The sequence below is a fragment of the Cetorhinus maximus genome, chromosome 17 (genome assembly GCF_964194155.1).
Source record: "Cetorhinus maximus chromosome 17, sCetMax3.hap1.1, whole genome shotgun sequence".
NCBI classification, from domain to species: domain Eukaryota; kingdom Metazoa; phylum Chordata; class Chondrichthyes; order Lamniformes; family Cetorhinidae; genus Cetorhinus; species Cetorhinus maximus.
The window spans coordinates 20,451,161-20,474,207 of record NC_135895.1 but is presented as its reverse complement, the minus strand read 5'-3'; the positions used below and the strand labels follow the sequence as shown (position 1 = coordinate 20,474,207).

At 42.3% G+C, this 23,047-nt stretch overlaps 1 long non-coding RNA gene across 2 annotated transcripts in view; it reads right to left on the bottom strand.

Annotated features, from left to right (window-relative positions):
• LOC144692235 (uncharacterized) overlaps nt 1-23,047 on the bottom strand; it is a 39,521-nt gene that overhangs the window by 14,685 nt on the left and 1,789 nt on the right. Inside the window, exons 1-2 of one of the 2 annotated variants that reach the window (XR_013579289.1) lie at nt 21,795-21,939; nt 21,121-21,222 (exon numbers count right to left, since the gene is read on the bottom strand). This is a non-coding gene — a long non-coding RNA (uncharacterized LOC144692235). Of the gene's footprint in view, nt 1-21,120; nt 21,223-21,794; nt 21,940-23,047 lie in introns of those variants that run through there. The other variant, XR_013579290.1, reaches the window with a different exon arrangement.

The following is a 23,047-nucleotide window of genomic DNA, read 5'->3' as shown; positions in this document are numbered from 1 at the left end:
ATGCTCATCATTTTCTTGTGAGGGCAAACGGCTAAGGGCATCAGCATTTGCAATTTGATTGCCAGGCATATGTAAGAAAGTATATTCGTATGCTGCCAGAATTAAGGCCCATTGTTGCATTCTTGCTGAGGCTATGGTTGGGGTATAGCCTTGTCCTCACTAAACAATCCTAGCAATGGTTTGTGGTCTGAAATGATTCTAGAGTGGCGACCATGTACACACGGGTGAAATTTCTTGACACCAAAGATGATGGACAGGACTTGTTTTTCTATCTGCGATGACCTCTTTTCCACTGTGGTGAGCGTTCTTGATACATAACCAATTGGCCGTTCCATGCCATTGTCCATTCGTTGAGAGAGCACTGCTCCCACTCCATAGGGAGGTGAATCACATGTCAGTACTAATTCTTTCATCTGGTCAGTGCACTATAGATTGGACAAGTGCAACAATTGCTTCACCTTTATGAAAGCTTCTTTCTGGGGCGCCTCCCAAGACCAACGTTGGTTCTTTTTGAGTAGAGAATGCAGGGGGTCCAACACTGTAGACAAATTGGTTAAGAACCGCCCATAACAGTTAATCGTTCCTAGGAATGATTTGAGCTCTGAGGCGTTCTTCGGCACAAGTGCCTCTCTTATGGCTCTCACTTTCTCCTCAACTGGGTGGTGGCCCTGTGAATCTACCCAGTGACCCAAATAGATTACCTCCCTCGCTTGGAACATGCACTTTTTTTTTTAAATGCACTCCAGTTTGTAAGAAACATTTTAAGACTTCTAAGTTTGCCAAAAGCTCTTTTTCAGTTAATCCTGTCACCAATGCATCATCTAAATAGACTACAGCCTGGGGCAGTCCCTACATCAAGCTTTCCATTTCTCTCTGAAAGATGGCGCAAGCTGAGGAGACACCGAGAGGCAATTGTGTATATTGGTACAACACTTTGTGGGTATTAATTGTGACAAATTCCCAGGAGGCATTATCCAACTCTCGCTGTTGATAAGCATGACTCATGTCAAGTATCGTGTAGGTAGTACCTCTTGCCAGCTCGGCATACAGGTCTTTGATTTTTGGAATGGGGTGCCTGTCTAGCTTAGCTATTTTGTTAACTGTCAATGTGTAGTCTTCGCAAATTTGGACGCTTTGGTCGGGTTTAAGGATGGGGACTATGGGTGCTGCCCATTCTGAGAACTGAACAGGTTGTATAACGCCCTGTCTCTCCACTATGTCCAGTTCAGTGTCGACTTGCTCTTGTAGTGCAAATGGTACCAGTCTTACCTTCATGAAGTGAGGAGTTGCTTCTGGATCCACATGAATTTTTGCCTGCAGCCCCTGGATTTTCCCAAGTTCGTCCTTGGAGACGGTGGCGTACTTTTGAAGTAACTCTGGTAGCCCACTTGCTTTCGCCTGGAAAACCTCAGCCCATTCTAACTTAATTTCCGTCAACCAGTTTCACCCCAGGAAGCTGGGCCCTTTCACCTGATACCACCATCAAGGGTAGCTTTGCCGATTGGCTTCCATAATGGACGGTCACTCTTCTTATGCCTTTTACTTGAATGTCTTCACCTGTATATGTTTTAGCTTGGCAGCTATTTCTTCTAAACTTAATTGATGTTCACCATTATTCACATATCTGAAGATATGTTCCCCAATTACTGCAGTGGAAGCTCCCATGTCCACTTCCAGCCCAACTGGTTTGCCATTTATTTTCACCACGACAAATATTGGTTCTGTCTTTCCAATTTTCAGATTAAACAACGAGTAAATGTCTGAATTCGTTGTTTCAGGCTCTTCTTGTAGATTTCTTTGGGCTTCTTCTTTTGTTTACAAGCCTGCTTGAATCTTTCCTTGCATTGTTTCATCATATGTCCATTCCTGTGACAATAGAGCATTCGATTTTTTTGAACTGCCAATCGCTAAAAGGCTGCTTGTTTCCACCTCTATTAAAATTACTCTTTGATTTCACTGCTGAGTTATTTTACTTTATTCTTTGGCTAGCGGGGTCTGTTTCCCGTGCTATGATCCCAGCTGAAGTTACCCCTGGACAAGTCGGATCTCAGGGTGGAACCCAGCTTGATAAAAGTTAGGATCGATTTGTTTGTTTAGATACATGGCGAATGGCTATTGAACAAAGTCACAGGAGTCAGCTGATGAACTTTTAACAAAAAAAGACATTTATTCAACAAGAAAAGATGAACTATATTACAATACTCCTTCACCCCCAACTAAACCTTTACAAATATATACAGATTTGTAAGGATAACACAAGTTACAAAAGCTGTCTTATACTTTAATGCTCACAGTAAATACACAGTCCATGTCTATAGCACCCTGTGGTCAGACACACCACACTCTGAAACCAAGTGACAGATGTCACCTCAACCAGATGTTATGAACCTCTCCTCAACTACCCCCTCCCCACCGTCGCTTGACACACCGTGAGCCAACCAGTCTCGCTGCACTCTGTCTTTCACACTAGGGTTTCCAATCTCCACTTTCCAAGAACTGGCCTTGGAATCTTCTCCCAAACCAGCGCTTTCTCTCAAATTCCTTCACCTCCAGGTTTCGAACTCTCCGTCCGATGCTCCTCTTCCCTAGGTCACCACAAGCATTCAAGCTGTCTTCCACGCACTCACACCCACGGGTGCAGCCATTAACAGTACACCACTGTTTCACATGCCCATAGCAAAGAGTTACAGACCTTCAGCAATCTCTTTGGACTTCTTGCCTCTTGCTAACTGTTCTCGCTTTAAATCTACTTTCTGCAGCTTTGTCACTTTAAATCTGAAGCTTGGAGCCTTTCTTTCTGCCCCTCACTCTTAATTTCACTTAACAGGACCTTTTCCAGGTTCCTGTCCTTCCTTTGATTGGAAGGTCTGCTTGGGACTTTCTCCTCTTCCACTCCTCTGGATTTTGGGGGTTTTTCTTAGTTCGAGTCTAGCTATCTGTCCCCTTTGCTCCAGTCTCTCCTGGCAGCAACTTTCAAAAAAACCAACTGAACTCCACAGCTTCCAAATCAAAACTGCTGTTTCTCTTCTTCTATGTGCATGTCTGAGGGAGGGACCTGCCTCTCTGGACCCCCTATTGCTAGGCAACAGTCATAAATTCTTCTACCCTTGTTTGTATAACTTAGCTGCAACAGTCATAAAAACCTCATTGGAAATGCAAGCACCCTTTTAAAGTGAAACTAAAACTCTGTTTGATCTTTCTTAACACAGAGACATGGAAATACAAATTAAACTTAAACTTTAAAGCTAAACTCATTCTTAACACATACAAATACCAATATAACTTACCGAAATCATCTCTATTTCTTAACACCCGCTTCTCGGCAGAGTCTTGCATCTTCGTGCCCTTTTTGGCTCGGATTTCCCACCCAATGTAGAGGATGGTGTCATTTTGCATGCCTGTATGGCCATTGAATCCCTTGCTGCTCTATCCATTGCCAGTGCTATCTCTAGCACCTTCTTGAATCCAAATTCAAATTCGGACAATAATCTTTTCTGAATAGTGTCCTCATTCACGCCACACACTAAACGATCTCTGAGCATGTCATTTAGAGACGTCCCAAACTCACAATGTTCCATTAGCTGCTTCAAATTTGCCAAGTAGCATGCAATTGTCTCACCCAGGGATCTATTTTGCAAATTAAACCTGAACCTTTGCATCGTGACTGAAGGCTTTGGTTAATAATGACCCTTCACAAGGTCCACCAATTCATCAAAATTTTTCAATCTGGGGCGCTGAGTACCATCAAACTTCAAATCAAGCTGTAGGTTTTACTCCCACAAGTGCTTAAGAGGATTGCTCACCTCTTCTCTTCCCCTGTAATCTCGTTCACTTGAAAAAAAGACATGAGGTGTTCTATTAGTTGAGCCAATCATCTGTGGCTGGTTAAAAATGATCAACTCTCCAAAATTGTAACATTTTAAGAGAGGATAGCTTCTTCAATTCTAACGGAGCTTGCTACTTACAATCACTGGGTGAGGTACAGTGTCAATTTCTTTTTAACTTGATTTCTTTTGCTTAATCCTGTTTTATCCTCATCGCCAGTTTGTTATGGGGGTGGCTGAGTTGCTACTATTGATAAGAGTTGAACTGCAGACATTCTTAAGTGCAAATATTAAGTTTATTTACAATATACTCAGCAGTAACTACACGTGTGCTTTCAACTCCAATTCTGTTCCTACTGAGGTAGCCCGTGCTACTCTCCTATTGGTTACTACAGATCATGTGATCTTTCCTAACCAGCATTATCCTTAAAGATACATTACACGCTAAATAAAACCATAATGACTACAGAAGGGTAACTCAGTCTTGTTCAAACATACATTGCTTATATGGTTTGTTGTTTGAATTCAGTGGCTCTGGAGATTGTTTTTAGCACTAGCTTCATTGCTGAATAATTCCTAAATCAGAATAGCTGAGCCTGTCAGCAGCAGCAATTTGAGATATGCACAGATTAATGAGATGTCACATTTTTAATCTGTACGTGGAGAAATGTTGATATTAAGTTGCATAACAAATTCATGCCACAAAAGACGTTCGGGAGATGTGAATTAAAGCCAGTCAAAGAACCTCTTGAGAATGGTGTTTCTTGTGCATCATATCATGTTGAGATAACAAGGTCCATTAACACATTCCTGAGAAGAAATTGGGTGTTATTTTGGAATAGCTTCATACATATGAACCCAGAGAGGATTTGATGCCAATGAAACAAATCGATAAAGCTTTTAAGTTAAAGTTGATTGACAGTTGTTATCCTCAATTAACTAGGTAAGAAGTGCTCTCTTTCTTGAATGGGCACAAACAATAAACTTGCTCAAAAATTTAAAGGAGACTTAACAAATTAAAGTTATAATTTAGTTCAGTGTCGATGAAGCACTTTAGTTCCCCCCACGAGGCCCAATTGTTGAAGGGTACCCATTACTAACTGTTTTATGTAAATTGCTAATTAGGATGACCTTGCCATTGTCAATAAAGGTTAACAAGTACCCCCCCTTTTAAAGCAGCACAAACATTAAACTGTAGTTTCTAAGTACATTAAAGAAAACTTAACAAATTAAATCACAATGTAGTTGGCCATGTTGATCATGTACTTCAGTGCCCCTAGTTCCACTAGTGCGAGAAGCCTCAACGGGCAGACGCATGCTCTCTCTCCAGGTATGCACACAGTCATGGAAGATAGGTTGTAGTGGGGACAAGCGATGCCTTGAAAACAACTGTTAGGATGGGTTGCATTGTCAGCTCAAAATGGCAAAGCCCTTTAGCATGATCTATGGGAACAATCTTAGTTCAAGGACTGGATTCTCCTCTTCAAGGTGAAGGAATTGCAGGACACAACCTCTGTCCACCCACTAAAGCTTTGCTTTGAAGATGCGTGGTGGGTTCCCAAAAGAAATTCCTGCCACCAAGGGGGAAGACTGTCAGCTAGTGCCTGTCACAAAATCAATGGGACGACTATCAGATGGGCTCTCCATTGAGCGGCTGATCCACTTTGCCAGATTACTACCCATGCAGTGAGGGCAGAATTTACCCTTATATATAATAGTCCCTGCGGCTCCATGGTACACACATGAAATTGAAGGAAATTCTGAAAGGGCAGGTAACATTTGGAAAGAGAAAGACACAGGTTACAGTTTCCTGACAAGGCCATTCATCAACACCTAAGAGTTCACTTGCTTTTTCTGATATATGACAAAAGTCAAGCCTAAAATTACTGCTAGGGATATCAATGTACAGATGTCTGATGCAATTGTGTATTCCTCTCCACTACTTGAACAGATGTATTATCTTACTTAAGCAGGCTAAGAAGCCATTTGAATAGAGGACAGACCAATATTGCACAAGCGAGTTCAGAAATATCTCAAACAGGAGTTTCTTAGCTAAAAGTATCAGAAAACATATGTAAAGATTTTTTTAAATGCTGTTTGCATCAAGATAAAGGCCACTGGCGCTCAGCAATGGAACAGTACACTTATTTTCACCTAGTCCGAGAACAAACTCTTCCTAGAGAGTATAATTGAATCTTAATTCAAAGATCCTTATTTTGAAGGATCTCTTCCTTCGAATTAAAGATTGCAAAAACAGCTTGCATTGTGTTTTATTTTAAATTACTTAATTTGAAATATCCAATGCTGTAATTTCAATTTTTCCTGAGCATGGAATAGCTCCAAATGAACAAGATTAGACTGTGGTTAGAGGGTAGACATCATTCCACACTATCTCAAAGTAAGGTCTATCACAAGAGGAAAAAGCCACTTCACAAATCGATGTGGGAGGTGTGAAACCACTCACCACACTTATATCAAACAGAATGAAACAGCTGATACAAGTAATGCAGTAAACTTTCACCACATTTAATACTGCATATATAATATTACAGAGAAATCTATTGCACTCTTTTGAATTACTGCACTGCTAACACATTAATGACTGGATGCTCTTATTTATTCTCTCTTCCTCTTGGGACATGTTCTGGTGTCAATGAATTGCCATTGTGTTTCCTCTATGCTCCCTCGCAGCTGTCCTCATGGTTCCTCTAAATAATATTACTCAATCTTTTTATTTTGTGGTTAAGTGTGTATAGGGACCTGAACTGAAGTGCCTGAGATAATTGCTCACGGAAATCTGAGAAACACTAAGTAACGTGGTGATTACATTCTATAGAGCATTTAATGCCGAGTTCAATTAGCCCTGAATGAGACAGTATTATATTACAATTATATTGCTTTCATATATGGGACTCAGATGAAGCAAATGAAGGACTAAGGTCTGAACTGTACCCATTCAGTTCTGAGGAAAAATATTTAAAAGTCACCTAAAGTTGGCACTAATGAGCTCATTGTATTGGGAATGGCCACAAATAGAGAGATATTGAATTGGTTTATATTCAGGAGGCTATAGTGAGGTTGTTTTGTCAGGGCACAAAAGCAGAATACCGTGGGTGCTGGAAACCTGAAATGAATACAGAAAATGCTGGAAATACTCAGCCAGTCTGGCAGCATCTGTAGAGGTAGAAACAGAGTTAACGTCTTAAGATTGATGACCTTCTGTCTGACTAGAAAATGTTAAGAGATGTAACAGGTTTTAAACAACTACAGAGGCAGGGAAAGTGATGGAGGAGCAGATGTACTCCTCCAGGCCCCACAAGGAAATCCTCAGTCTCCCCTGCCCTGGGGATTTGTGTTAAATCTTCTCTGGTAAATAGATTTGAAAATTTATCATTTAGTGCTTCTGCTTTACTCTTTGAATCATATATCTCTCAATTCTATTTTGATATCTGAAATGCCCACCTTTTTCTGATTTTCTTAGAAACTCTTAGGATTCTCCTTGGGGCAGAATTTTCTGCCTATCGAGCGGGCAGAGCAGGAGCGGGCCCAATCCAGCGGGCCAATTAAGGCCCGCCCAGCGTGAATCGTGGCTCCCGAGGCCAGCGGGAGTGGGCGGGCGGCGGCGGAACTGCAATGACCACCGGGTCCATTGGCAACCCGGCGGCCTGGTTTAAAAAGTTGCTGCAGCCTTTCCGAGGCTGTGAATCACGGCCAGTGGAAGGGCTCCCCAGAGCGCGGCTGGTGAGCAGGCCAGGCAGGAGGGTAGAGCAGGGGGGCCACTCTGCCCCTCATTTTTCGGATGACTGCCTTGCTGCCCTCCTCGAGGAGGTGGCAGCTTGGCGGGAGGTCCTGGTACCTCAGGACGGGAGGAGGAGGCCCTGCACATGATGAAACGTGCCTGGGCAGAGGTGGTGAGCTCCCACGACGTGGTGCGGCGCACCTGGATCCAGTGTCGCGAGCGCTTCAATGACCTGTTGTGCTCAGGAACGGTGAGCACCGTGTTGGCATTGGTCACTTAACCCAGCAGGTCGGCTTTCCCCCCTGGTACCCCCCGCCACCCCCCAAGTCTGAGTGTAGTGCCTGCATTGAATCATTGACGGCATGTGTCCTTCGCTGGGTGGGCCAGCAGATATTGCCCATGCTGAGGTCATCCTGAGAGGGTGGTGAAGAGATGGGTTCTGCCCCTGCAGTATGTGGCACACTGAGACCCACATTACTGTTTTGGGGGCAACCTGGAGGAGCTACACCTAGGCGCAGTGCTGGAACTCCAGGACATGTCCAAGTCAGGGTGATGACATGCTGGGAGAGGAGCTACAAGGTGGCGTTGGCACCGATCGATCTGCTCTCCTCTGCCCTTCACGTGCTTGCGCCTCCTTGCTATGGAAGGGTAGACCGTGTGGTGCTTAATGTGATGTAGGCAGCACTTGGCCAAGGCGGGGGGGTGCGGTGCGGGGAACAGGCCTAGCAGCTTTGTGTGAGTGTTCAGCAGCAGTGGGGTGAGGAGACACTGGAGCCCTGCAATGTCCCACTCTGGTTGGGATGGGCCGTCCGCAAAGAGAGTCCAGGTACAAGTAGCACTAGTCAATGTTCTTCCCTCCTTTTCAGGAGAAGAATGCACATAATGCCACCGAGCAGGTGAGGACTGGCGGAAGCCCAGCACAGTTGGCGATTCTCAGCCGTTTCAAGCAGGAGGCCCTAGATTTGGAGAGGCACCATGCGCCCAGGTCCACCGGTGACAGTGAGGCTGGGGTGCCACGGGCAGGTATGTAGGTCACCATTGTTCTCCCAACAGCCATGGCAGTGTTGAATGTTCAGTGTTTGAAGTTTGTAACATGGCTTGACTATTGCTTATGGAAGGATGAGTGCATAATGATCCAGGGAACAGGGATACACATTGACATTGTCTCCACATTAACTGATCCAATGTCCTTGTTCTTCCTTTCAGCATCATTGGAGCAGGGCCAGGAGGAGGAGCAGCAGAGGCCCCCTCTCACACCTGAGGGCCCTGAAGTCTCACCAGCATCACACCATCTCTGCCAGGCAGGCACCAGTGTAGATACTAGCACCTCGGTGGGAATTAGAACATCGGCTAGTGTCCGGGTCACAGTGGTGAGGGCACTTCACAGTCGCTGGAGGAGCTGGAAAGATAGAGTGCCCATGGTGCCAGCAGTCGGAAGACTGCAGGGGACCAGGCACATGTTCAGTTGGTACCTGATGATGTGCCTCTGGAGTTGTCCGCAATGCAGCAGGTGCAGAAAATGCGGCCGGGTGTGCGGGAGCATCTAGTGGAGATACACGTCGGTGCAACAGCTACCTGTCATCTCTGCGGGCTCCTCTCAGGGTGCTCCGGATGAGGGCACCAGCTCCTCTGCCCCTCTGCCAGTGACCATTGCATCCAGTGAGGCTGTAACAACTGGAGAGATGCCAGCTGTGGAACTGGCAGCTCCCTCCCAGGCAGGGCCAGCACAGGCTCCACGGGCCAGAGGACGACCACCAAGGTCACCAAGGCCAACAGGACAGCAGAGTCAGCAGGCTGTCTCAGATACCACTCCCAACAATGGGGCAGCACCCAGACATAGCACCCGGAAATGTAAACATAAGACACCTTAGGCACACCACAGGTTTATCACTGGTGCTTTTGTGTTAGCCCACAATGAGGTCTTTATGAGTTGGTGTGATTTTTAACACCAGTGTCATTTTGTTTCATTAAGTTTCTTTGGTTGCAATATTAAATTCAGACATGTCACCATGGCTGAGGGTGCCTCTTTCTTCTGCAGGTGGATGGTTTCCAAAAATGTTACGAGTGTTTTGCGGCACATTCAGCTTTAGTAACAAGGACCTTAGTTAGTGTTCCTAACCTGGCAGATTTTGCACTTAGGTATCGAGTATGGAGCCTACAGCCCAGGCTTTTCCTGGAGGTCCATCTGTGGTGTGCTAACTGAAGGTTCATTGGATTAAAGCACTCCCGGCCTCCTCCCCATTTTAGCCCTCCTTCCTCCTCAGAGGAGGTGCCTCCAGTGGAGTTCAGCTCCCATTCTCAGGCTAAGGGAAGGTTTCCTGAAACCTGCAGGCCCAAAAAAGATTCCTCACTGCAGAGTGCTGACCTGAAGGTTGGGAGTCTAGACCAAGCAGCTGTTATGCCTTTTGAAGTATTGCTGATCACACAGGCAAATATCAGTAACTTTGAAAAGTCAATACTTGAGAGAGCACACTCACGACCCCAGTGAGCCCTCTTATCCCGCCCGTGGATGAGGTTAATACAAATGTGTCCTACCCGCCTGTCCATTGCACCTGTGTGCCAACCCGAAGATTGCACAGGTGCCGAAAAACTGCCGTCAATTGGTGCCTCAAGGGCTTTAAGTGGCTGGTTGATTAATGGCGGGCGCACATCGGAGATCAACGCGTGCCCGCCCAACCAAATATCACGATGGCGTGCGGTGACGTTGGGACGCTCGCCCGACATCACCAAGTGTCATTTAATGCCTGGGAATGCAGGGCCCGCCCCCACATGCCAACGGCAAAATTCTGCCCTTGATTGAGGTTGTAGGGCACTTTGAATCATAGGGCGGATTTTCTGGTCTTGCCCACTGCAGGGCCAGAAATTCCCGTCCAAAGTCAATGGACCATTTGCTGGTCCACCGAATTTTTCTTCCCGCCCACGATGATTCCCATGGTGGGCAGGACCGGAAAATCTTGCCAATAACCTATCCTCGCTTAGCTGAGAGCTTTCTTTACTTTCCTCTGGTAGAGTTTTTAATTTCTTCCAATCATCCTCATCCCCGGACTTCTTAGCCTTGTTGCATAGGCACTGTTTCTTTCTGCATAACCTATGGTATTCTCTACAGAACCATGGGAGGTTTCTTCTATTCGATGAAAATTTGGATGGTACATATTTGACCTTGGTTCCTGTCAAGATATTTTGCAGTTTGTCCTATTTTTCTTGCACCGACAATGAGATTAAGTTAGTAAAGTAACAATTACTAAAATTCTGAAGACATTTTCTCATTCCTTTCTTGCCTGCTCTTTTCCTAATGAAGACTTTCCTCTTGGCCTTTTCTTCATGTTTACGTAAGAGATGCAGGTCAGATATGATGACTGAGTGATCATTAATCCCTGGTTCTAAAGAGATCCATGTGTACAAACCTGTATTGTTGATGATCAAGAGGTCCAGCAAGTTATTTCCCCTGCTGGTTCTTTAACCAGTTGTTACATTCCGCTAATCAACAAACACATCTAAGAGATCTTTCATAGTATTTCCACAAGCGTAGCAATTTGGAATAGTATCTCCTGCATTCCTCCTATTATGACGTTAGCATATGGAGTCTGAGTTTGGATCCTTTTCAATGTTTTGTTGAGCTCCTCAGCTTTATCTTTATCATCATGTTTTGGTTTATAGACTAATCCTATGCTAACTGTACATCTCCCTTTTTTTTCTAGTTGATTACATAATATTTCAATACTCACACTACCACTGAGGTCTTTCTTCTCTGCCATGACAAGTTCAGTCCAAATATTCAAACCCAATCAAGTTCTCACTCAACATTCCCATTTGCAGAGTTGATTTATTAAGAACATGAGAAGTAGGAGCTGGAGAAGGCCATTCGGCCCCTCGAGCCTGCTCCATCATTCAACAAGATCGTGTCCTGATCTTCTACCTCACTCCACCTTCCCGCATATCCATTAATTCCCTTAAGTATTTAAAAAGTTATTGATCTTGGTCTTGAATATACTCAATGATTGCGAATCCATTGCTCTTTAGAGTAGTAAACTCCAAAGCTTTGCCACACTTTGAAAGAAGAAATTTCTCCTCATCTCAGTCCCAAGTGATGGCTCTTTATACTGATACTGTGACCCTGTGTTCTGGCTTCCCCAGCCAGAGGAAATATTTTCTCAACATCTGCCCTGTCAAGCACCTGAAGAATTTCATATATTTCAATTGGGCCACCTCCCATTCTTCTGAACTCCAGGGGATATAGGCCTAATCTGCCCAATCTGTCCTCATAGGTGAATCCCCTCAGCTCAGGAACCAGCCTAGTGAACCTCTGTCGCAGTCTCTCTAGGGCGAGTATTATGTTCTTCCTTAAGTAAGGAGACTAAAACTGCCGCAGTACTTCACAGGTGTAGCCTCACCAATGCCCCGTATAATTGTAGTAAGATTTCTTTATTCCAATTCCTTTTTGCTAACAGCTAACATACCTTCCTAATTGTGTGCTGTATCTGCATGTTAACTTCCTGTGATTCGTATATAAGTTCACCCAGGTCCCTATGAAAACAAACGTTCCTCACCTCTCAACTTTCAAAGAATATACTGCTGTTCTTATTTTTCCTACCAAAGGGACCTGGATAAGGACACCGGAAGGACATCCATAAGTCACTGAAAGCTAACATACAGGAGCAACAGGGAATTAGGAAGGCTAATGGAATATTAGCCTTTATCGCGAGAGGATTTGAGTACAGGAGTAATGAAGTCTTGCTTCAATTATATAGAAGCTTGGTTAGACAGCACCTAGAGTACTGTGTGCAGTTTTGGTCCCCTTACCTCAGAAAGGATATTATTGCCATAGAGGGAGTGCAACGAAGGCTCACCAGACTTGCTCCGGGGATGGCAGGACTGTCTTATGAAGAGAGATTGGGGAAACTGGGCCTGTATTCCCTAGAGTTTCAAAGAAACTTACAAAATACTTAAATGAATAGACAGGGTAGATGTAGATAAGATGTTTCCCCTGGTTGGGCAGTCTAGAACCAGGGGATACAATTTCAAAGCCGCTTAGGACTGAGGGGTGGAGAAATTTCTTTACTCAGAGGTTTGTGAATCTTTGGCATTCTCTACACTGAAGGGCTGTGAAGCTCAGTCATTGAGCATATTTAAGATAGAGATTGATAGATTTCTGATTAACAATAACGTAAAGGGTTATAGGGACAGTATTCAATGTGAAGTGTTCGATCAGTCATGATCGTATTGAATGGTGGAGAAGGCTTGACGGGTTGAATGGCCTTCTTCTGTTCCTATGTTCCTATACTCCTATGCCAGCCCTATGCCAACTCATGCCCCACCCCATGCTACCTCCATGCCAACTAATGGCCCCTCATACCCCCCACATGCCACCACCATATCCACTCATCCAGTACCCACCATGGGCGGACCTCAAGAGCCATGCGGAGATGAAAAATAAACTCCTAACAATCTAATACAGCTTTCATTCATACACACTTGATAGTGAAAAACCTCCCATTCATGAAATCCATTCAAAGCTTTTAAATATCCTTAAGTGGTTAATTTGTCATAACAACAAACATGCTTCTATTTGATTGCCACATCAAAGACAGCTAATCCTTTGATAGCCTCTTTAAACTGTCAATCAAACTTTGAACTCAGAAACCCCTAAGTTAATACAGCATTTGAAACTCAGACAAGCATTCATAGTTACATAATAATAGCCCTTGTGAATTGTCAACAAAGGGCTCTATTGAAAATGTGGAACAGGTGGTCCTATTATTTTCTAAACTGCACAAGATGGTTGGACAATCAAAGGAGTCCAACAGATGGTGTTTTTTTTAAACTCTTACTTACAGCTTAAACCTGTTTTTTTCTCCCAAGTTTAAAGACCAGGGGTTTAAAAAACTTCAGATCACACTTAAACAGATCATATCTGCCCTTTAAGAGTGTTTATGTCTACTCCATCAATTCATGACTCTCACACTGTGGGATATAGCCCTTGGAACATCCAATTTGGGGCCTGTTTAAGCTCAACACTGAATTTAAATAGCCCAACTGTGTTTGGGTTTCCCACCTGTGTAAATCACATCTCACCCCCTTCCCCCGCCAGCATCAATTGGATTTATTGGAAAAGGGGGCAGGGCTTCCACATCTGGATCCAGTCTGCCATATTTAAAGATCCGTGGAGTCTTTCCATCTCTGTGGAAATCCGGCCCATAGATGCAGGCTGATTGTAGCGCTCCTACTGCTGAATTTCAAATAAGTTAACTCAGCACAGACCCAGGGATCAAACCTGTGAACTTCTGGTGTGCTGCACTGAGTGTTGACTTTAGCCACTCAGTAATTTGCCAGGTTTTAAAGGGTGAACAAAAGGAAAATGTTTGCTTCTTGAGCAGACCGTTGCACGTACAAGGATTGCTTGTGAGTGGCACGGTTATAACAGTTATAGTGAAGAGTTAACAAACCAGTGTATTGAACACGTCCTGATATTCACTAATACAAAAGCTAAAATACCTCAGATGCTGGAAATCTGAAATAAAAACAGAAAATGCTGGAAATACTCAACAGATCAGGCAGCATCTGTGAAAAGAAACAGAGTTAACGTATCAGGTCGATGATGACCCTTCATCAGAACTTTTCAAACAGAAGAAGGGAAATAGAAAGCGGTAGAAGAGATAAAGGGAAATCCCATTGGAGAGAAGGGCAGGATGAAGGGTTATCATCAAACTGAAACGTCTCTCCACTGATGCTGCCAGACCTGCTGAGCATTTCCAGTTTTGATTTCTGGATTTTGATGTTGGCATCATGTTAGGGAGGTGATCTGCCATCCAAAATGTTTCCTGAACATATGTAACTGATAGTCACTCTGCTAAGTTTTTCCAAATGACAGGAAGTTAATTGAGAGGTTTTTCTTTGGTGTGCAGGCTCTTGACTCTGCTCTGTTTCAAACAGAGGCATTGGGAATGCTTTGCCTTTTAATTGTGGTGTTATAAAGAAACAACAGGGAATGTCCAATGAAGCCAAAACGCCAAGGTTGCCTCACTAGTACCAAGGCAAAGAAAATGGCAAAAGATGGCAGGGGGAAAACTATAACAGGGACAAATGAAAAATATAAGGTGACCAAGTGCATATCGAGTTACATTAAACCTACAGCACAGAAGCCACTACGGTTTACATACAGAAGTCAACACTTAGACTGTCTCAAGTTAAAGTTAATCTGAACTTCGGATAGCTATGGTGATCTTCAGAAGTTGTCAGGGCAAACATCTAGGTATTAAAGAGGGAAAGGATATTTTACAGGAGAAGTAATAAAATAATTAATTGACTTAAAGCATGATTTGCAAAAATCAGATATGGGAGGGAGGTCCCAAGTAAAGTGGGATGTTTTACTACACTAAAGGCGCTATTTTAAATGTATTTACATGCAAGTTGTTGTTTTGAGGCTGAATCCAGCAGGTTAACCTTTTGAGTTGCTGCTGCGTATGCTAGACCTGTGACCTTATCAAAGCTAAAGAAATTCATTCAAATATCTTTCAATGTCTCAAAAATAAGGATAAGATACTGATGCATTTTTCTTTAGCATTACAAAAACATATTCACAAGTCAAAGGAACTGAGGGAATACTAAAGGTTTTGCAAAATTAAACCTGAAACGCCAAGGAAGGTCTGTCAATAATGGTAACAGATGAGAAATCAGTTAAAGAAAAAAAATGGATTTAACAGCAGAGAAGCAATTTGAGTAGAACTTGGCAGCAGCCAGAGCCATAGGACGAAACAGCATGAGATGAACAGGAAGACTGTGCACTGTTTTGCAAGTCAAGGCAGTTAAAGAGAATCGCAATATAACAAGCCTGGGCAACCTCTGTATCCCGTGAGGAAATATCAAGGATTGTTGAAATGGAGGTACATGAATGCACAAGTCATTTTGTAGGGGTAATAACTGGCTGTTTCGTAACCAAACCTACAAAACAGGCTACTGCTACAGATGTTGTGTTATACCGAAATGCTTTGCAGCCCACTAGGAGTGATTAGTAATCTGGGAAAACGTGGGTGAATGCATGGAATCCTGTATTCACTATGTGGTTGAACATGATATTGTAATAAGGGTAAGGATTAAATATAGCAGGGCAGATGTGGAAGTTATTATTTGGGGTTGTGAAAATAATTCTAGTGAGATTAAACAGGGAACAGAACCAAAAAATAAAAACTCAGAATGAAATGGAATTCTTAAAGATTATTTGTAAAGGATAGTGGAAAGTGAATTCCCAATAAGGAAAGTGAATGGCATGGAAGACTGGGACACTATTGTTGAGTAAGGAGGTCAAAAGTAATTTAAAGGTCCCTTTTAAAAGCTAACTGACTCTAAAAAGTTGTGAAGACCAAGTGTAATATAAATCTTTAATAAAGGTTTCTAATACAAATACTAGAGGGGGTAAGAGGGTAGTATGAAAATTAATTGTTCATTGGAGCAATTGTGAGCTAAGTAAATATTTTAGCTGTTTGAGAAGTGGATGAAATACTAAAACAACTAGATAGATCCTTTAAGTGAACTTGGAGAAAAGAAGGCTAAGACTGGATAGAGGTATTCAACATCCTGAGGGGTATGGACATGGTAAATAGTGAGAAACTGTTCCCACTCAAGAGAACATCAGGAACTAGAGGGCACAGATTCGAAATAATGGGCAAAAGGAGTAAATGCAATGTGAGGAAATTTTTTTTCACCCAAAGGGTGATTAAAGTCTGGAACGAACATCCTGAAAGGGTGGTGGAGGCAGGTTCGATCGAGGTATTCAAAAGGGAGCTGGATTGCTATCTGAAAAGAAAGAATGTTTAAGGTTATGGGGATAAGGCAGGGGAGTGGGTTTAGGCAGATTGCTCTTTCAGCGAGCCAGTACAGAATTGATGGGCTGATGGCCTCCTTCTGCACTGTAAAGATTCTGTGATTCTGTGAAGTGAAATGGGGGTTAGCAATATTATGGAGGACTTGGGAGCAGCAGACATATTAAAGCAATTATTCACATCAGTCATGACAAATAAAACAAGGGTAAAATACAGACCTAGTCTATCTGGTTTGAGAATCTGTGACTACAACAGTTCAGTAATCTATCATGAAAAAATCCAATGCAGTATTCAGGCACCCGGATCAGACAGAATACACCCTGTAATAATTAGGAAAATGACTGAGGAAATGAGAAGGCTCTGGTTAACATGACTCTGGCTAGTGGACTTTGGCCGGATAGCATTTTCCCATCTAAAGTACATATCACAGCATCAGTGCAGAGACTGCTCTTGAGAATGGAAGAAGTCTCAGCAGTTGTTTTCCAGGTCTGTACTTCCGTTTTGGAAACTCAGGCATACCCTGTATATGGTTACTGACTATTTAAAGCAATAGTTGTCAAATCCTATGCAGTGTGAGCCTTGGTTTATGATGTGTACCCGCAGTGGGCAAGGCTTCCCACATGCACTGCAAAAGCAGAATATGGCCTGCTAATATTATTCAGCATCTGTACTGTTCATGACCATTTTATGGATACTATCAGCATAACATTGCAGATGTCATGAGGAATATCCAGCCTGCTTTTATAAACAATATGACATGCCAACATAAAATTATTTGAGGCGCTACTTAAAATTAACCATCAGCGGGTCAGTAGGACCACAGAAATCCAGCTATTTTCTTTAAGGGCTTACACTGAAAAGTTCCTAGTATGCTTTTTGCTTTTACTTTATTCCTAGGTAATATAGCTTAATATCCCATATTTTTTCCTTGGCTTCCCACCCTCCAACATCCACTTCAGAAAATTAATCAGCAATTAGTTGAAAACACTTTTTGAAGGCCTGGTGTAAAGTTTGACATTGTTCAGTTTTAAGCACCAAAGAAGCAAGTGCTATTGTAGTAATTATAGTTCTGATAAACATAGGACTGTAGCTTTAAGGATAATCCTGTGTTGTAAAATCACATGATCTGTGTAAACCAATCAGTTAGCAGCATGGGGAACCTCCAGGAGAGAGTTCTTCTTTCGTTATGGAGCTTGATGCACACGTGTAGCTGCTGCTGCTGTCTTGTAAATAAAGTTCAATGTTTCCATCAAGAAAATTTGCCTGGAAAAATCAACTGGATAACAGCTATCAAAAAGTGTTAACTGTGCATTAGACCCAGGGGACCCAATTGGACTCATTGGCTGCACATCAAGATAAAAATGGTAAGACTTGCATTTATATAGGATCTTTCATGACCACAGAACACCTTTTACAGCCAATGTAATACAGTCACCGTGGTAACATAGGAAACATGGCAGCAAATTTATGTAGAGCAAGTTCCCACAAAGAACAATGTGATAATGACCAGATAATCTGTTTTTATGATGTTGTTTGAGGGATAAATATTGGTAAGGACAGCAGAGATAGCTCCCCTGCCTTGCTTCAGAATAGTGCCACCGAATCTTTTATGTCCACCTGAGAAAGCAGGTAGGGCCTTGGTTTAATGTCTCATCAAAAAGAGAGGGCTCCTGGCAGTATAGCACCCCTTCAGTACTATACTGGCATGCTCAAATCCTGGAATGGGACTGAACACCCAGCCTTCTGAATCAAAAGCAAGAGTGCTACTATTGAGTCACAATTGACACTTATAGGCGAGGGTTAATGAGTTCCAATTAGTTCCAATTTACCTGTTGTTGCAGTTGGAATGCCATTTTTATCATTTAATTAGTTTCTTATTGGGGCCTGGAGGTTCTTTTCCTGATGTTAAGCTGTTGAACTGTGATCGTCACCACTCAGCTCTGATTTGGTGGTTTAAATTCCTGAACTGTTAGTATCACAATGCTGCTGAAGTGATGCTTCCCCTCATACCTAAAAACCAAACTGCTTGTACAAAGAATTCCCCTGTTAATGATTCTAAGGAACAACTTCCTAAAATTCACCCACTACACCATGCTGCCTCCCCAGGGCATTTCTAAACTGTTTTCAGCTTTATGGGAATAAAAATAAAATTATTCTTATAATGTGTAAGAACTTATTTTCAAACTTTATTGCATAATGAGAGCCTTGGTTCTTAAATGGAAGTAGGTTGAATCTGAGTTTCGCTTAATTTGCTGGAACAGACAATGAAAAGCATCTGTGTTAGATTATACATGATGGTTCTCTATCAGACAGTAATAGGAGAGTGTGGGATGACCTATATATATCAGCATTTCCGTAGAGACAAATGAATTTGTCAAAGTTGCTTCAAAAGACTGCAAAACAATTCTAAGGTGAACTGCACCAGTTTTAGAATGTTTTCATGTCCATTTAGTGGTAAATCATGCAATAGTTATGGATGAGAAAGGCTTCTCCATCCAAAAAATACCTACAGTCCTCCTTTAGCATGCAACTATTTCTTAGCTGAGTCCAGGCCTGTGACCTTCACTGCCCTACCTGAAAATCCAGTAAATAGTGTTCATCATTCTTTGTATGTAGAGGAACTTCATGATATTGACTGATGACTTCATGACCATAACACCATTGCTGGTTGTCGTAAAAAATGTCCTTTAGGGAAGGAAATCTGCTGTCTCGTCTGGTCTAGCCTACATGTGACTTCAGACCCATAGAAATGTGGTTGACTCTTAGATGTCCTCTGAACAAGGACAGTTAGGGATGGACAATAAATGCTGGCCCAGCCAGCGACACCCGCATCCCATGAATGAATTTAAAAAATTTAGTCCTAATCTTGCCGTTCACTACCTTGAACCCATGCCCTTTGTGATGTTGACAGTTTACTTCGAAATAATATTCCGCATTTCTATGCCATTTAGTATTTCACATATCTCTAGCAGAGACCCTCCTTTCAAAGTTGAATAATCAATGCACCTGAAGCCTTTACTGATAACTCTGTCCTGTGAATCAGTCTCATGGTCCTTCTCTGCACTGCCTCAAGGGCATAAGCATTTCCCTTGTGCTTGTGGACAAACTGGACACAGCACTTAAGATGTGGTCTACCCAGAGAACTATATAGTTGAAGTATAACTGATCAGCAGTCTACTATTTTGGCTGTATGTCTCATATAATTCGGTATAATTCTACTGGCTTTGTTAATTGCTGCCCTATTGGAATAGATGTGTTAATCACCAAATGCATGTGCATTTGTATGTATGCATATGTATGGGAGCAGGAAGTAGCAGTGGGATATGGATGGATTAGGTGAGGGAGACAGGACAGTGGCAGGTAAAGTTCAATGTGAGGAGTTCATCTACTTTGGATTCAGGGATGATAAGTCAGAATATTTTCCTAACAGCGAGAAACTGGGTATTTCGGAGGAAGAAAATGTTTTGGGTGTCCAGGTACACAAATCACCAGAAGTTAGTGTGAGGTAAAACTGTGGTCAAAAAAGGCTACCATAATAAATATTTCTTACCTCAGTGGGGCTGGTATGCACAGGGAAGAAAGTGATGTTTCAGTTACACAGAATGTTGGTCAGACCTCATCTAGAATATTGCGTTCACTTTTAATCACTTCACCTCAAGAAGGATATACTGCCTTGTGCATCATACATCCACCAGAATGATACCAGGGCCTAAAGGGTTAATTGTGAGGACAGATTGAATAGACTAGCCTTATAATCCCTGGAGTTTAACTGCTTGCTGGTAATTTAATTGCATTGTTTAAAATGATGAAGGCATCAGTGATTAGATACAGAGAAACTATTTCCTTTGATTAAGGAGTCCAGAACAAGGAGCCACCATCTTAAAATTAGGGTTCAGCCATTCAAGGGTGACATAAAGACTTTTTCACAAAGAATGGGGAGTGAAAATCAGCAAGTTTCTCCCCCAAAACGCTAAATCAAATGACACTTTTAAGACTGAGATGGACATATTTTTATTGGCGGGTGGATAGATTTGAGATATATATCAACTGTGTTCCTGATCTAACCAAGATTCTGTGCAAATGAAGCATCAGTTCCTCATTTTGAATTCCAATCTCATTGAGATAAAGACCAACATTTTGTTTAGACTTTTTTTTGTACCTTTGCACTAGATTTTAATGACTGGTGTACATAGACCCCCAATTCCCTTTGTTCCGCCAAAGATGCTCGCCATTAATAAGTGGAATTAGTTGCAATATTTTAGCTCTCCGTGCTGCAGCAGTAGCTTTGTAAACTGGGCTGGACTCTGCTGAACTATGGCATGGCGGGGCCTGCTGCAGGACTGGACAATCCCAGCGGTGGAAAATCTGATCTTGGGCGGAATTTTACATTCTGGCTGTAGTCAATAGCTTGCTGCATTTTACAGCCTGCCCTGACAATTCTGGCCTGCGACTTAAGTTTCAAGGTACTGGTAGCCCTCACTTTATTTTCTTTGTTCATGAGATGTGGGCATCACTACCCAGGCCAGCATTCATTACCCATCCTGGGTTGCCCTAATTCAGAGGGCACTTAAGAGTCAACCACATTGCTGTGGGTCTGGAGTCACATGCAGATTTTCTTCCCTAAAGGGCATTAGTGAACCAGATGGTTTTTTTAAACAATCGACAATGTCATCATTAGACTTTTTAATTCCTGATTTTTACTGTATTCAAATTCTACCATCTACTGTGGTGGGATTCAAACCTGTGTCCCCAGAGCATGGGTCTCTGGGTTAGTAGTCCAGCGACAACACTACTACACCATTGCCTCCCCCCTTGGGAACATATCAATATTTGCTGAGGTTCCCTGAAACAGAAAACTGCTAAAAGCTTTATGCTACATATTTAGACTGGTTACTTTTGGAAATCACAGCACATTCAGGAAGCCTTACAGCCATTGTTAGTATTTCATGTATACACATTTCTGGCCAGATTTCTGGCCATCTCCAACCATTTTATCGTTGAGATATTGTACCACAAAAATTGTGTAACTGCTTTACTCACTGCGGGGTAAGAATTCCTATGGCTTTTTTGACAATGTTTTTGTGAAGGTTCCACCATTTGTAAGGCAATTGAAAATTGCAAAATTATTCTAAAAGATAAATTTAAGGTTTTGACAGAAATACTGAACTGAAGAAACCTTTACAAACACACTTACAATCTCACCACAGTTACAATTATCTAAAGTCTAACATTTTAAATTCTGGACAAACTCTTGTAATCAAAGAGGGAAGACTATAAGAAAACTATTTGGTCTTGATTTTCATCTTGTCAACATTCCTTCTCATAGTCCCACTAAAAATGTGTTGAAACATTATCTACAGCAATAGCCTGGCACTACAATATTTTATTATTAAATGACATTTTTAAAATTCTGACCTTTTCCTAGTCGATGAGTTTAGTATACCCAGTCAGCAAAGTTTCTCCATTCATTATTTTACCCTGTTCTTTGAAATAGAAGGAAAATCACTGTTACTGACATTCCCAATTAAGCTGCAAGATGTTGAAAGAACAGTTGAACTGAAAGTGGCTTCCTTCACTAATAAAGCAATTTTTTATGTTGTTTCTCTTTTAACAGTAATTGTCCCTTACCAAGATCAAGCTTTGCCAATAAACAATGACAGTCGCCCCACTGTGTTAAAAGAGGTAACTACAACTTGAGTGTAGGCAAAGCAAACCAGAGGAATATCCAATGGACCTTATAGAAATGACGATAATTCCAACATAGTTAATCCATGCTCAGTTCCATCTCTGATGTAAGATTAAATTAACAAATAGGCCAGGAGAGGTTGTATATTGTGAATGTTGGGGAATTTGTTCACTATTTGTGATCAAAATCCATGCATGTGTACCTGTATTTTACATACTATTTGTACCTGAATCTGTCCTTCCAAGACTTGAAAACTGTTCCAATATTTGGGGGGGGACGGGGACGGGGGAAACTCCTGCCATCTTCAGGATTGTAAAAACCAAGCATCCTCAAACCAATCTCCTCAACATCACTATGATAAAAACAAAAAGCTAAAAGCTACTGCGGATGCTGGAAATCCAAAACAAAATAAAAACAGAATTACCTGGAAAAACTCAGCAAGTCTGGCAGCATCGGCGGAGAAGAAATCAGTCAACGTTTCGAGCCCTCATGGCCCTTCAGCAGAACCTGTTCTGCTGAAGGGCCATGAGGGCTCGAAACGTTGACTGATTTCTTCTCCGCCGATGCTGCCAGACTTGCTGAGTTTTTCCAGGTAATTCTGTTTTTATTTTGTCCTCAACATCACTGTTTGATTCGGCAGGTCTTTTTCTCTGTGCTTCCACTTTGGTGGTGCCCCACTCAACAGACCTTTCCTTTCACCTATTATGAAATGGATGCACTCCTTAGGGATTCAAATATATAAATCATTAAAAGTGGGAGAACAACATAAAGTTAGGAAAAAAGTGCATGTGGTCCTTGATTTTATAAATAAGGACAAAAATAATTAAGAATAAAAGCAAAGGACTAATGTCAAATCATTGTGTCTCAGCTGTGCTCAAATCAATGTCCTGTTTGGGGCCCCCTATTTTAGGGAGAATGTCAAGATACTGCAGAGGGTACTGAAGGGGTACTCAACTGCAGGGGAGCAGGCTCAAGGGGCTGA